Raw genomic sequence first — 12727 nt, forward strand, 5'->3', positions numbered from 1 at the left:
AAGGCAATTGCTTCTGGTACTGCTGAGGGTAATTCCTTCTGCCTGTTGTGGGAGCAAAAATAATCTGTTCTGGGTAGTGACTGAACATCATACAGGTTCACTTGGGCTGTCCTTTTGCTAATCTCAGTGTGATGCCATGTCTAATATTCATACTTTTTACTTTTTTTAAACTGCTACCTCATGCTATTTTTAAGTGGCACCCTCAAAGTCAGTGTAAGTTCTCATTGTTTCTTGTGTTCTTACCATTCATAAAGATTCAGCAGACCAAATGCCACTTCCAGGGGCACCCACATGAGTGTGTCTTTTCCAAATTCTGCTTCGATTGGCAGCTACACAGACCAGCTGTTTCCAATGTGAAAGCAAGAGGAGTGGCTATGGGGAGGGATCTGACCTTCTAATTGCAGTTTAGCAAGTTTATTGTTTGTACATGAATGTGAAGAGGCACCAGCTCAGTCTCCATAGTGGTGTCACTGCTGGGATGCTAGCTGACGCAGCTTCCTTTCTTGGTGTGGAGCTGTGTGCTCTTAACTAGAGGAAAAAAGCTGGAGACATTAATATATATATTTTTTTCACTGAAGATAGCAACTCTGACTGATACCCAGAGGGGATCAGATCTGCTGAGTAACAAGGGGACTTTTTTTTTTTCTTTTCCCAACATAGGCCCATTTAAAATTAGAACTGTGCTTTACTATTGGTGATGACTTAGTGCTACTGCAGCCACTCTCTGTAGGTTGGATGTAGTGCTATGACAGTTGTAGCAATCTTTTTTTTTAATTGACAGCATAATCCCATGGTTGTTATCTTTTCTGAGTTCCTAGTCAATCTAATTTAATCACTTCTAGGTATTTCATTCTTTATCCTCTTCAGGCACCCTTTTTTTTTTTTTTTGTGAGAAGAGGGCCATACATTAAAGGTCAGGGCATTTCAGATTAAAGATGGGCAGAAGAATCTGCCTGTGTCAGTTTGGTAAGGAAATAATTTATTGAGATCTCTAGAGAGACTGCAACGGAAATTATTCTTTCTGGATTCTGTGACCAAACCAAGTGCTGTTGTGTGACCGTCACTGAGGAACTGAACCTGTTTTCTGTGCTTTCCTGGCCATTGTAGTGACCTGCCAGGAGTGAAGCTGCATATGTAGAAGGGGGAGAAGCTGCTGTCACACGGCTTAATTGCCTGACTTTGACTGAGATAGGTCCTGACTGGAGGTCAGCTGTGACATGCAGCTGGTAGGGTGGGATTCGACTGTTGGGAAGAAAAAAATGTCAGCCCAGATTCTTCGGCATTGACAAAGTGGATGTGATGATTTCTCCCCTCCAGCAGCAATGGCTGTCTCTGCTCTTCCTTCTTCCCTGCACACCCACTCTAGGAGAGCAGACTGTGTGAAGCTACCCTGTCTTATGCTGCTGCTGCTGCTGCTGAACTAGATGGGACTTAGCTGAGCTTTCTTCATATTTCCTTCTCTATTTATGACATCCATCTTTATAAGTCTCATCTGTCAGCGTATCTTAGAAATTCCTCTAGACTCTGTATCTTTTCCAGCTCCATTTTATTGCGGGATGAGGTAAGGGGACTAAGGAAAGAGGCAATCAAGTGTCCATCCTCATGTCTGCTACTGGGGTCTGTCATTTTTCTTTGAAGGTCAGGAATATTCAACATTGAACAGATTAACTTGATATTCATTTCATCTCATTTTCTACCTCTTCACTGCCCCCATTAACACTCTGTATGTTTCCTTTCCCATTTACAGTGTCTGATCACTTGAGCAGTTGGAAGATGTTACCAAGTTAATCCTCTTGGTATCACTGATTTTATTACTGAGGGCAAATCATGGAACTCATTCTTATCACTACCATGCTGTCTCAGCTGTCTTGCAGTGGCTCCTGTCATACCCTGCCTTATTTGTTTTGCTTGCTCTACACCTGGGACTTGGGACTTTTTCAGTGAAAAGACCATCTCTACACCCCTGTCCCTATTGTGAAGCCTCCTTGTGCATAGCCATTAAGGATCAGTAGCAACTAAATCCTACTGTGGCCTTGTTTGAGCTAATTTCCCCTCCCTTTCCCTTGCTAAAGGCCAGAACTCACTTCCCGTGCTAATTCCTACCCAGCATTTTCTTGCATGGGTATAGCTGTCTGGAGAGTGTTCTCCCCCTGGAGCATTTTTGCTGCAAAAATAATCTCTTGCCATTAGTTTATTAGTCTCAAGTTTCCGTAGGGTGTGTCAGCAGTTCTTGTTTAGGGAACACGTCTGAATGTAACACATTTCAGTTGATCTTGTTCCCTACAACAACTGAAAGCAATTAAAGCAGGACTTAATTGGAGTGATGGCTGGGAGCCCCCCACCACAGTTAAAAGCAAGACCATTTAAGATAGTATCTTCACAACCCTCAGCTTGTTTTTCCTGTCGCTCCACGTGATTTGATCCAAGCTGAGCTGAATTAATTTTGCTAGCAAGAATTTGAGATACTGTGTCAAATTTATTATCGTTTCACCTGCTTCTGTAACAGGAGCTGCAGGCACTGTGATCAATGGATTGAGACGTGCCTAATTTCACTGCAGCTTCTGAGAATGTCTCTGCTTCCTGCAGCCATGCTGTTGAGTGACTTCCTTTCCTTTGTGGGTACTCTGTAGTGAAGCACAGGACAACCTAGTGTACCCATTGTCCTCAGCAGGCTGAGGTCAAGGGATGAGCACAGCACTGCACAGAGCTATGAGAGAATTTCACTTGTGTGAGAAATGTAAAGTCTGGTTTGGCATATGGAATGGAAACTAGCCTTCATTTTGCCCTCCAAGTTTCCCATGAAGTAGCTTAGGCTTCGAAATGTATGTTCACCGTTCTTCCCAGAGGCTTTAGAACATATTAGTGTTTTAAATTCCTCTTCCTTTCTTACCTTCCAAAGTTTCACTTTCATATCTCTAGTGAGGCAATGCTCTGGTGTTACTTCAGTATCCATTTACACTAAATCATCAACTTTTTTAATTGTGAAGGAGAGACCATTTGAAGCAGAGCCATAGAAACCAGAAGCAAAAAATGTCTCTGAGAATTCTAACCAGTAACAGAGGGTTTTTAATTGTTCAGTTCTGCCTGTCTTCGTGCTTTTGTATGTTGGGTAGATAATCTAGCAACGAGAACAGAACAGGGAACTTTGATTTTTATTCCCAGTCTTGACAGTACTGTTCCTTGTGAGATCTGCTCAAATCATTTTGTTGATATGAGTTCATTTTTTTTTAGGATTCAAGAGGAAGAATGGAGGTTTACCAATGTGAAATGCTTTCAGAGGTATTTATAAAGGTGGCAGTAATAGTGTTAAATGATCTTATGGTAGGAACTCGTAGACTACGGGCCTGCACAGGGACTGCTGCCACCATTGAGAATTTGTTTACAGACAGCATCTTTCAGGAAGGAGAAAGGAAAATGAGCTCTTAGTTTTCTCCTTCCCTGTAATTTTGGCTGGCAAAAGATGTCTCTGAATCCATCCAGAATGAACTATCACTTAGTTTGTTCTGGAGCTCAAGTATATTTCTGCCAAGGGGGCATAACTGTCCTTGCCTCCACTGGCTCCTTGATTGTGTCTGAATCAGATCTGCCGTGTTAAATTACTGCAAAGTCTACTCCTGCTAAGTTTTCAGAAACCAGTGTAGGTATGAACTGGTGAACTGGATTATCCTCTGGATTATGTGCTGACAGCTGCTTTTATGGCTTGTGTCCAGTACTGCAATATATTCAGTGCCTGTACCTCCCGCAGGAAATACACCATTACCTCATAGTACTACAGCTGGTTTTATTTCCTCCTTGTGGTTAAGTTACTCAGATTACCAGGAACTCTACCACTGATCTGTGCTGAAGGATGTCTTAGCTGTTCCTTGCACCAGAGATCTAGTTTTCTGAATGCTTGTACTTTCAAGCCCTCAAAATTGTGTCTGATGTATAGGTCTCTTGTCTGCAGCATTTAAAAGCATCAAATCAATAATTATTTTGGCACAACTGTCACACGTTTACTGGAGAGATGATGTCTGTAGACAAAGGGCTCAACCTGATGTCAGTCTCAGATTCCCATGCTCAGGAGTTTGGTCTGGAACCGTTAGTGGGCAAGAACAGGCAGGCAATGCTGGAGCAGTAGAATTGTTACGTCCCGGTTATTTTAGCTGGCCATCCCTTCCCTATGCTTCTTATTCTCTCTGCTAAGCAGACTTAGAAAGAATAGTGCCGTATATCACAGAGGAGGGGAATCAACTGCTCCCTTCTGATTTTTCTCCTGGACTGCCCCACAGATAACTAATTGCTGCTCAGTTGCTTCTATTAGCTATTTACCTAAAATTGAGCTGGCTAATGAAAATGTTTCTAATTAATATGAGGCAGATTAAAACTCATTACAGCAAGGTCGTCAGTAATGAGGGATAATCAGAGCACAAATGACCGAGCTTGGAGCAAAATGAAGATGGAACATGAGCAGATGATCAGCACTGACTGTGTGTGCACCAGTCAGCAAGGGTAGAGTTCAGCAAGGTGACTGTGGCCAAGCAGCATTGCTTCCTCCTTCCAGTAACTGCTGGAAGAGATGTACCTCAGCCAAGCAGAAATGTTTCCCTAATCATGTGGTGTCTTGATTTAGGGCTTTGTTGTTGGGCCTCCCCTTTGTCAGTTATACTTATTGTTGAAAACCATATTGTGAATAAAGGTATTAGTGTGGGAATGTGTGCAGTGTAGGTGTGAGGTCAGCTGTCTGTGCTTATGCATAGAAATTTGTGCTTCTGATGACCCCGAGGGTGGCAGCTTGTATATCTGCAAGTGGGCTGCCTTGGAATGTTTGGAAAAGTTTTTCCTGATTTCCACAAATTTGCCTAAGTAATGAAATGTGTTCATTTTCTTAAATTTCAGCTTCTCAAGCATTTATGATGCAAGGCCCCAGCAGCAACACTAGATTTCAGCTGATACATTCACTGTGATCGTTCTTCCAGTTGGTCAGGGTTCGCTGCCCGTGCTAGCTGAGTGACACCTTGCTCCTGTATTCATGGAACTGGGAGGCTATGAAATTGTTGCTTCAGTCTAAGGAGTCATTTCTGTCCTTTATCCTTTGCAAGCTATGTGGGTAGCTCCAAAAATAATGCCTCCTGTTTATTTTCACAGAAACTACAACAGATACAAAGAGCACAATATCACTATTTGATAGAGCAAATTCTCAGCTACAAAACAGAATTTTGAAACACAGTCACCACTATCAGCGTTTTCACCAGCAATCAATAAGTTCCTATATGCTGTGCTTGTAAAAAAAAAAAAAAACAAAAAAACAAAAAAACAAAAAAAAAACCAAAAAAAGCCAAAACACTTCACCAGAGGAGGTGATCCGCTGTTGCTATTGCTGAAACACACCACTCACCCCTGTGCTTGGTCTCCATGAATGTTCAGCAGTCATTGATGAATGTTAATAGGTGCTATTTTTTTTTTTTCATGTGGAGGGATTCAGCGATGCACCTTCTCTTCATCCACAATAACACGTCAGATGCCATTGTGTCAGACTGCCCCTTTGCTGCCATCTTTCACGTGGCAACAAAATGTAACACCTATGTAACAAAATGGTGGGAAAATTCAATCTCTACTCCCATACCACCACCACCATCTGCCTTTGATGTCATGGGCCTGCATAATAAATAGGAGGCATTACTTTCAGAGCAGTCCTTGTATAGCTCTCTCTTTCCCACTTTCTGGCTGTTCTACAGGCTACCTATGGTTGTGCTGGAATTTCTGAAGGATTTTGGTCTCTGCCAGGACTCTTATGAGGTATGGCAGTCTGAACTGGGATTTGGGTGAAGCTCTTTTACCCCTGAACACAGCTGACTAAAAAGTACAGGCTTGAAAAGGTACCAACCTACCTGCTTAAGTGAGAACATGTGAAATGCCTTCATCTCCTATGGGCAGATAGAAACCCACAGAGAAATTTTCTTAAGTGTTGTACATGACTTAGACAAATAATGAATTATTAGACTGTGGGCTGCATTGCACCAGGAGTATTCCAGTTCCAAAGATACACATTCAGCTTGCAATCAGCAGTGTGATCAGTTAGTATTAGTGGAAGGAAGCATTTGAGTGGGAAGTCCCTGGGGTGCATAAGAATGAGCTTTTGTAAATAGTAGGAATAAAAGGTAGTGTATAAAGGAGGCAATAAGAATTCCATTTTGTATTGTGTCTCAGTGCCACATCCCTGATGTCAGTCAGTTTGATTACCAGGCTGATAGTGTTAGGGAAGGCTGTAGTAGTTTATATTAACTGGATGCTATTCAGACTTGTTGAAAAAGGAGATAGCAGCCTCTTGGACACAACCACTCTGTTTCGATGGGTTCTAGGCTTTCTGTTGTTGTTTTTAAAGCACAGAAGTACAGAAATATTCAGCATGGCGTGTGACTTCAGTCACTCACTGTGTTAAACTGAGGTGGATTTCCTTCTGTTCCTTTCCAGTTTGCGCTTCCTTGGGTTATTTAAAGCTGCTCTATAGTTCTTCTAGTCATGTGCATGCAGCCCCACTGTTACCAGGATTTCCAAGTCCTTGAAGTGGCAGAGAATTTAGTAAGATAGAAGATCCTTGGAAACCAGTTGCCACAGCAAAAAGGTTGCCCAGTGTTATTGGAATTTGGGAGCTGAACGCACCAAATGGGTTCTTTGGGGATTTTAATGATGGTGGGATCCATCAGTGCGCCGTGTTTGCATTGTCTCTCACTGCAGCTGATCAATAGGGTGATTCTTGTCTTGATGCCTTGAGCAAGAGTGTTCAAAGCTCTTTAGACGTTTTATTACAGGTAATGTTCTTATGAGTCTGTAGCATGGGGGATAGCAATCCTGAGTTTTGTAAAAAGCTTTGTAAAAGCACTTCTAGAGATGAAAAGCTCCATATTAAATCAGGTATGGTTGTTTTATCATGAATGTCTGAGCCTTTCTGAATACCATTAAGCTCTTGGCTTTTCTGTCCTCTGACAGTGAGTGCTCCTGGTTAATGCTGTACAAAATGGTATTTAAAAAAATGACTAAAAAGATTGTTGTTTTGTGGATTGCCATATTATTTGCTGTTTTGTGAGAGCTGGAAATAGGAATGGCGGGTTTGCCTTTTATTATTTCATATAACTCCTTTCTCTCTTGAACAGTAACTCTCTCTAATCAAAACAGCCCCTTAACATTTTAGATCTCTTCTTCATGGACTCTTCTCAAATATGTGCTAATTTTTTTCTTGCCTTTCTCTGTCCTCTTTGCTTTTTCTTCTGTACCTCATTCTGTGATGGAATGTCCAGAATCTAGAGTTAGTTGTGTGCTTTTGGTTTATACAATAGCACTTTGATATCTCTCACGTCTTTTCTTTCCTTATACAGTTACACAGCCTGTTTTTTTTTTTTTTTTTTTCTGAGGCCCACATGATGCGCTGTGCAGGTGCCTTCGCTTAGCCATCCACAGCAACGTGGTGCACATGTTCAATGCTTACAAGTAGTTTAGAACTCACAGTGCGTGTGTGGGTAGAATACACTGCTCCTTCTGATACCTGTAACCTTGCAGCGGTAGGTGCTGGGGGTCAGCTGTTAGTCTACTGATTGCTTACCTCTCTTTGGGGGGGACCTGGCAGCGCTTATTTTTCCATAGTGCTGAATACTTTCTTTTGTATCCCCTGCAAGTTATGTCACTGTGCTGTTCTCTCTCTCCTTTCTACTGCTAGCATGGAAATTAAAACTTAGTGTAAGAGGGGAGTAACAGGACACTACTGTTAGTTTTCAACAGTGATGAAGGACATCCCATTAGAGCCTCTTCTGCCTTGTGGGTGCTACCTGTTTCCCTTTTCAGCACATCTTGTGGTGTTTTTGCTGCTAGTTCAGCCTCAATGGAATGGCAACATTGCAGGTGCTAATGCGGACAAGGCTTCTGCAGTATCACCTTGTCTAAATCTGCTCGGAGCAGGTTGGAATGGAGCTGTGGTGAAAACACCACTACGTGTTGCATCCTTGTCCTGTCTAGAGAGTCTCCCGCTGTTACTGTCTATAGTGCTCTGGGCTTGGTGTTGTGAAGAGGGAATTCTGAGCAGAGAATGGGATAACTGAGCGAATGATGTAAAAGAATGCTCTTACATCTTGTCCAATAATTCCTTGTTTTTCCTTTCACTTTTAGTGGGGGAATTTATTGAAAGGCTCTAGAAAACCCTGATGAATATCCCCCCTTTCTCTTGTATTGACTGTTGCATTAATGTGCTCAGAGTATTTTAGTGGACTGGTGAAGAATGATTTCTTTTTTTATCCTCTCCAAACTCCTATTGGCTTTTTTACATTGGTATCACAGATAGCAAGGTGATTTTTAGTACACTTTGTAATTATTGTCTCAGCTAATTTAGTTGATACAGAATAAAAGCTAACAGGATTGTAATTTCCCAGATTATTCTGGACTTTTCTTAAAAGCAAAACGCCATTTGTTCCCCTTCAGTTCTCTGGAAGCAAACAGTTTTAATGCACAATCTTTTTTTTTTTTTTTTTGTTATCATTATTAACATTTCAACTACCTTTTGAAATCATGTGCAATTTTTATATGATTGATGTGTTCAGCTTTTTAAAAATATTGATGTGGAGAGTGTATCCCCACTGTTAGCAATGATGGGCAGGCCTATGGCAGACTTCTCAGAATCTGGCAGTGGCAAGGGAAGGTATCTCCACCCCCCTCCCTTGCTCAGGTTGAGAAGTAGGTGGGATTGTAGAATGGCTTATGTTGCAAGGGACCTTAAAAATCAAGTTCCAACCACTAGCTGTGAGCAGACTTGCCACCCACTAGACTAGGCTGCCCAGGGCCTCATCAAACCTGGCCTTGAAGTGAAAGTGAATGGGCAGGAAGCAATGTGGAACTGCTGCTGCTCACCTGTCCAAGTGTGCTGCCCTGTGTGGGGTTGAGAGGAAGGAGCAGCTGTTCTAGACCCATCTTCCTGTAAAAATCCAGCCTGAAGAATTTGTTCGCAGTATTCCTGTAGGCAGCTTTCATCACCAGGAATTTCTGGTGACTTGTTTGTTATGTCTTTGACTAATTGCATTTCAGATTTTTCTCTCTGCATCCCTAATCCTTGTTTCACATTTTGCCAACTATGAGTATGCCCCTCAGGGTTGGAATGACTTTTCTGAAGGATTTTTCATATGAAGAATGCTTCCACCACTTACCTTGCTGTCCTAAGTGGCCTTTCTGAGCTCTTTTGTTGCCAGTTCTATCACTAGATAAAATACTCAAATTGGCACCAGGGAATCTTAGCTCTGGTGTTTATTATCTTCTAAATTAGTTCCTTCATTTGAAGGCCAGATTAATGTCTGCTCATTTGTGGCACCTGCATGTCTGTTGCTTTGCCAACGTCTCTGTGAGCAAAGACTCCTTCAAAAGCATCAAAATGGCTTGACCAGCTAGATCTGCTTGTACATCAAGGATAAATTAACAAATGTCCTCGTGCTCTCTTGCTTGCAGAGTACATGCTTCATACCAGAGGTGTCTCTACATTTGAGAATTCCTGCTTTTATTATGGCCCACATGGAACCATTTTAGTAATTAGTGTTAATCCCAGTCTAGTCGGGGTTTAGGCAAGCCACATAGGTCTGATAGCCATGCTGTAGGCTAATGGAGAATTGATCCTGCTGAAATTTGGAGAGAGCGTGGAGTGAGAAAGAGATGCCCATGTGGGTTGGGGAAACAGCCATCTGCACACTCAGACAGCGTTTGTGATCTGAAGTGCTTCCTGAGGGAGGCTTATTCTTGGTAATCCTCTCTGTATGTGAAATGCTTCCTTTCTTTGCAGCATGCTCCTAGGCAGGGTGCATGCAAGCAGGTCCATGTCGAACTGGCTGTTGTTCCTAGCTCTTTCCCCGATAAGAAGAACTTCCAAGGTATTGCTTAGGTAACAAAGCAGTATCTTGTGAGATTTCTTGGAGAAAGCTCTGAGCCATTCTGGGGGATTTTCATTCACTGTGCAGTTACTTTGAGATAGGACAGAAACATGGGTCAACAGAGGCAGACACAGTAGGAGGAATATGGCCCTCTTACTTTGCCTATGGCTAGGATGAAAGAAATAAATGCTACATTTGAACCATGACCTGGCTTGAGGAGATCAAGACAATTAATAGCATTAAGAATGTTTTTCTTCTTAACACCTCGTCCTGTGTGATAAGAGACCTTAACAGCAAGATTCAGAGTCCAGCTTCATTCTCACCTTTGCCTTTAATGAAGACTGAAGTTTTGTTAAGTTGAAGGCTACAGGTAGGTTTTCTTCCTCCAATATACGTTGTTCAGTCAACACTCTCTCTAATGGGCAGGAGCTACTGTCCCCTGATCCTGACAGCATCCAGGCAGCTGTCTCAGAGTGTCAGCCAGGCCAGTCATAAATGTGCTGCAGAGAATGCTGGGTGTAGGTTTCTTGATCCATTTAACTCTTCTGTCAGAGTGCCATTGTCTCTGTTGTTGAGGATTGCTGTGATCACAAGGCAAAACTAGGTTCTCTGCTGGATGGATAAGTTTGGGAGGGCTAAAATTTCCTGTCATGTCTGCAGTGACAGGCATGAAGATATACCTTGCATCCAAGGTGTGTCTGTATCAATTGTATATGCAGTTACTTGAGTTTTTCTTGCTCTAGCTGCCTTTGTTCATTCACCACCCAGCCATTTCCCAGTGATCCTTGCAAGGTGGCAAAGTGCCGCTGGTCCCATCTGACCACCCCAGGCTTCATGCCCAGCCCTGTCTTACAGCCCTGGCATCCATCTCAAGTGCTTTGCCCTGAGTCATGCAGCAGCCCAGAGCCTTTTGATGGGCTCCTGCTGCATCTTGTGGGGATCACAGTCCGTGTGCTGGCCTTCACTTGGTGCTGGAGGTTTTCGAATGCATTTGCAAGGAGGCAGGCCTGGTGCTGTGTCCTTCTTGTGCCCTGGGCTGCAGCTGGCCCAGCACTTGTGGAGTGCCAGTCCCACTCAGCCTTCAGCAGGAGTTCCTCTGCTGCTGGAGGAGTATGCAGAGGGCAGTCATCAAAGCTGCGCTCCAGGCTGTGTTCCTGTAATGGGCTGAGTTCCCTGTGCTGTGACAAAATACCCAGCTGCTCTGGCTTCCTCCTTCCCCCTGCTTTCCTCTTTCATCCCATTACTCCCCCCGTGTTCTTCTTTGCTTTCTTGTCCTTTTCACAGCTTCTTTTCCTTATCCCCTTTTGACCTGCTTTTTCTTCTGCAAATGGAAGGGAAAAGCAGAAAACAACCAGGGTAGAGCCCTGCTTGTTACAGCAGGAGCTTCAAAGCAGGTGTGTAAGATGTGGCACAGGAATATGGGAGGCTTCAGGACTGCTTGTGGATGTTATTTTCTACTTATACATCTGTGAGAGCTTTTGAGCGGGCAGTATGCTGAGATAAGCATGTTCTTTGTGCATTTATGCTTGCCTGTGCGTGGCCACCTAGGGAAAGTGTGTGTGTGTGCGTGCATGTGTGCATCAAGCTGTCAGATCTCACATACAGAGTGTGAGACTCTCACATTCTCCTCACACCCTCCCGGCCTGTATTTCACGCATTGGCAGCTCAGCACCCAGCCTGTCCCCTGACACATTCCCAGAAGCAAGATCTTTGCCATGCTCTGTGGTGTGACATAGCACTGCTTTGCATGGAGGGCAGAAGTGGCCACTAAACAGAGACTGTGGGTGTGGATGTGCATGTGGTGGCATTTTTGTGATGGTGTTCATCTCTGCTACATACTTTAAGGCTTTCAGTAGAGTCCCTTACCATGGTGTCTTGGTGTTTCCTGGCCAGATGAGGTCTACGCATACAGGATTTGATCTTCAGCAACTTACAACGTGGAAGCCATAGGAATTTAGGGGCTTCTATTAAGACAGATGCTGAGCACTGCCAGGGGATGGGCGCACAGTTGCTTTTTTGTCATTGATTTGCTTATTAATGTTTTGGGTAAGCTTATCTGAAGTTTGTGAAAGAATATTGAGTGTAGCTCTGTCCTTGGCAGGAGGCTTTCCTACTGAGAGTAATAAAAGCAGAATAAATTATTGTCAATAAAAGACATGGTGACTGCTTGGCTCTTGAGAGGCAGAGTGAACCTTGGGAGTGGGCAAGTGGTAGGTGATAGTTTTTGTCATTTGCATGCTTTTTGGCTAGTGTAAGTAAAACCAGTAAGTCTCCTAATTCCTAGTTCATAAAACTACTGTCACTGTTGTCAGTGTGAGCAGTAAGACTATGATGTGTGTGGACTTGAGTGTGTAGTTTCTCCTTCTGGTGTATTGAAGAGGGCTGAGGAGTGTGGAGAGCTCCACACATATTGCCCTTCCTCACTACCAGAGATATCTGTAGTTCTAATTATTTTTAGTAATATTTTTTTAACAGATTCTTCTTCCAGGCTCCTGAGTATTCCTAGGTTGGTATCTGTGATTTTCTTCTCACTTGGTTTCTTTGTTCTCTCAAAGAGGGTCCAGTATTGTTTGCAGTGCTAACATTTGTTGTTCGACAAGGGTTCCCTGTGCATCATAGTGGTGGATAATAGTTATGGTAGACGTTATGTTCTGTGTGAGGATGTAGCCCTGGGCAGAGCCAAAAGCTGATTTGTTGTCCCTGATCATGGTGCCTCTGCAGATACATATGGAAGCCCCTTATGCTCTGGAGTATCTTGTACTGGTCTGCTTCAGTCCCACTAAATCAAGGTGGAGTCCTAATAGTTAACTTACACAGATGAAGCCCGAAATCAAGAATGGAAATTCCTG

At 43.1% G+C, this 12727-nt stretch overlaps 1 protein-coding gene across 5 annotated transcripts in view; it reads left to right on the plus strand.

Annotated features, from left to right (window-relative positions):
* Positions 1-12727, plus strand: part of ADCK1 (aarF domain containing kinase 1) — a 77230-nt gene that overhangs the window by 17630 nt on the left and 46873 nt on the right. The window lies entirely within an intron of this gene.

Source organism: Meleagris gallopavo, chromosome 5, assembly GCF_905368555.1.
Source record: "Meleagris gallopavo chromosome 5, MGAL_WU_HG_1.1, whole genome shotgun sequence".
NCBI classification, from domain to species: Eukaryota; Metazoa; Chordata; class Aves; order Galliformes; family Phasianidae; genus Meleagris; species Meleagris gallopavo.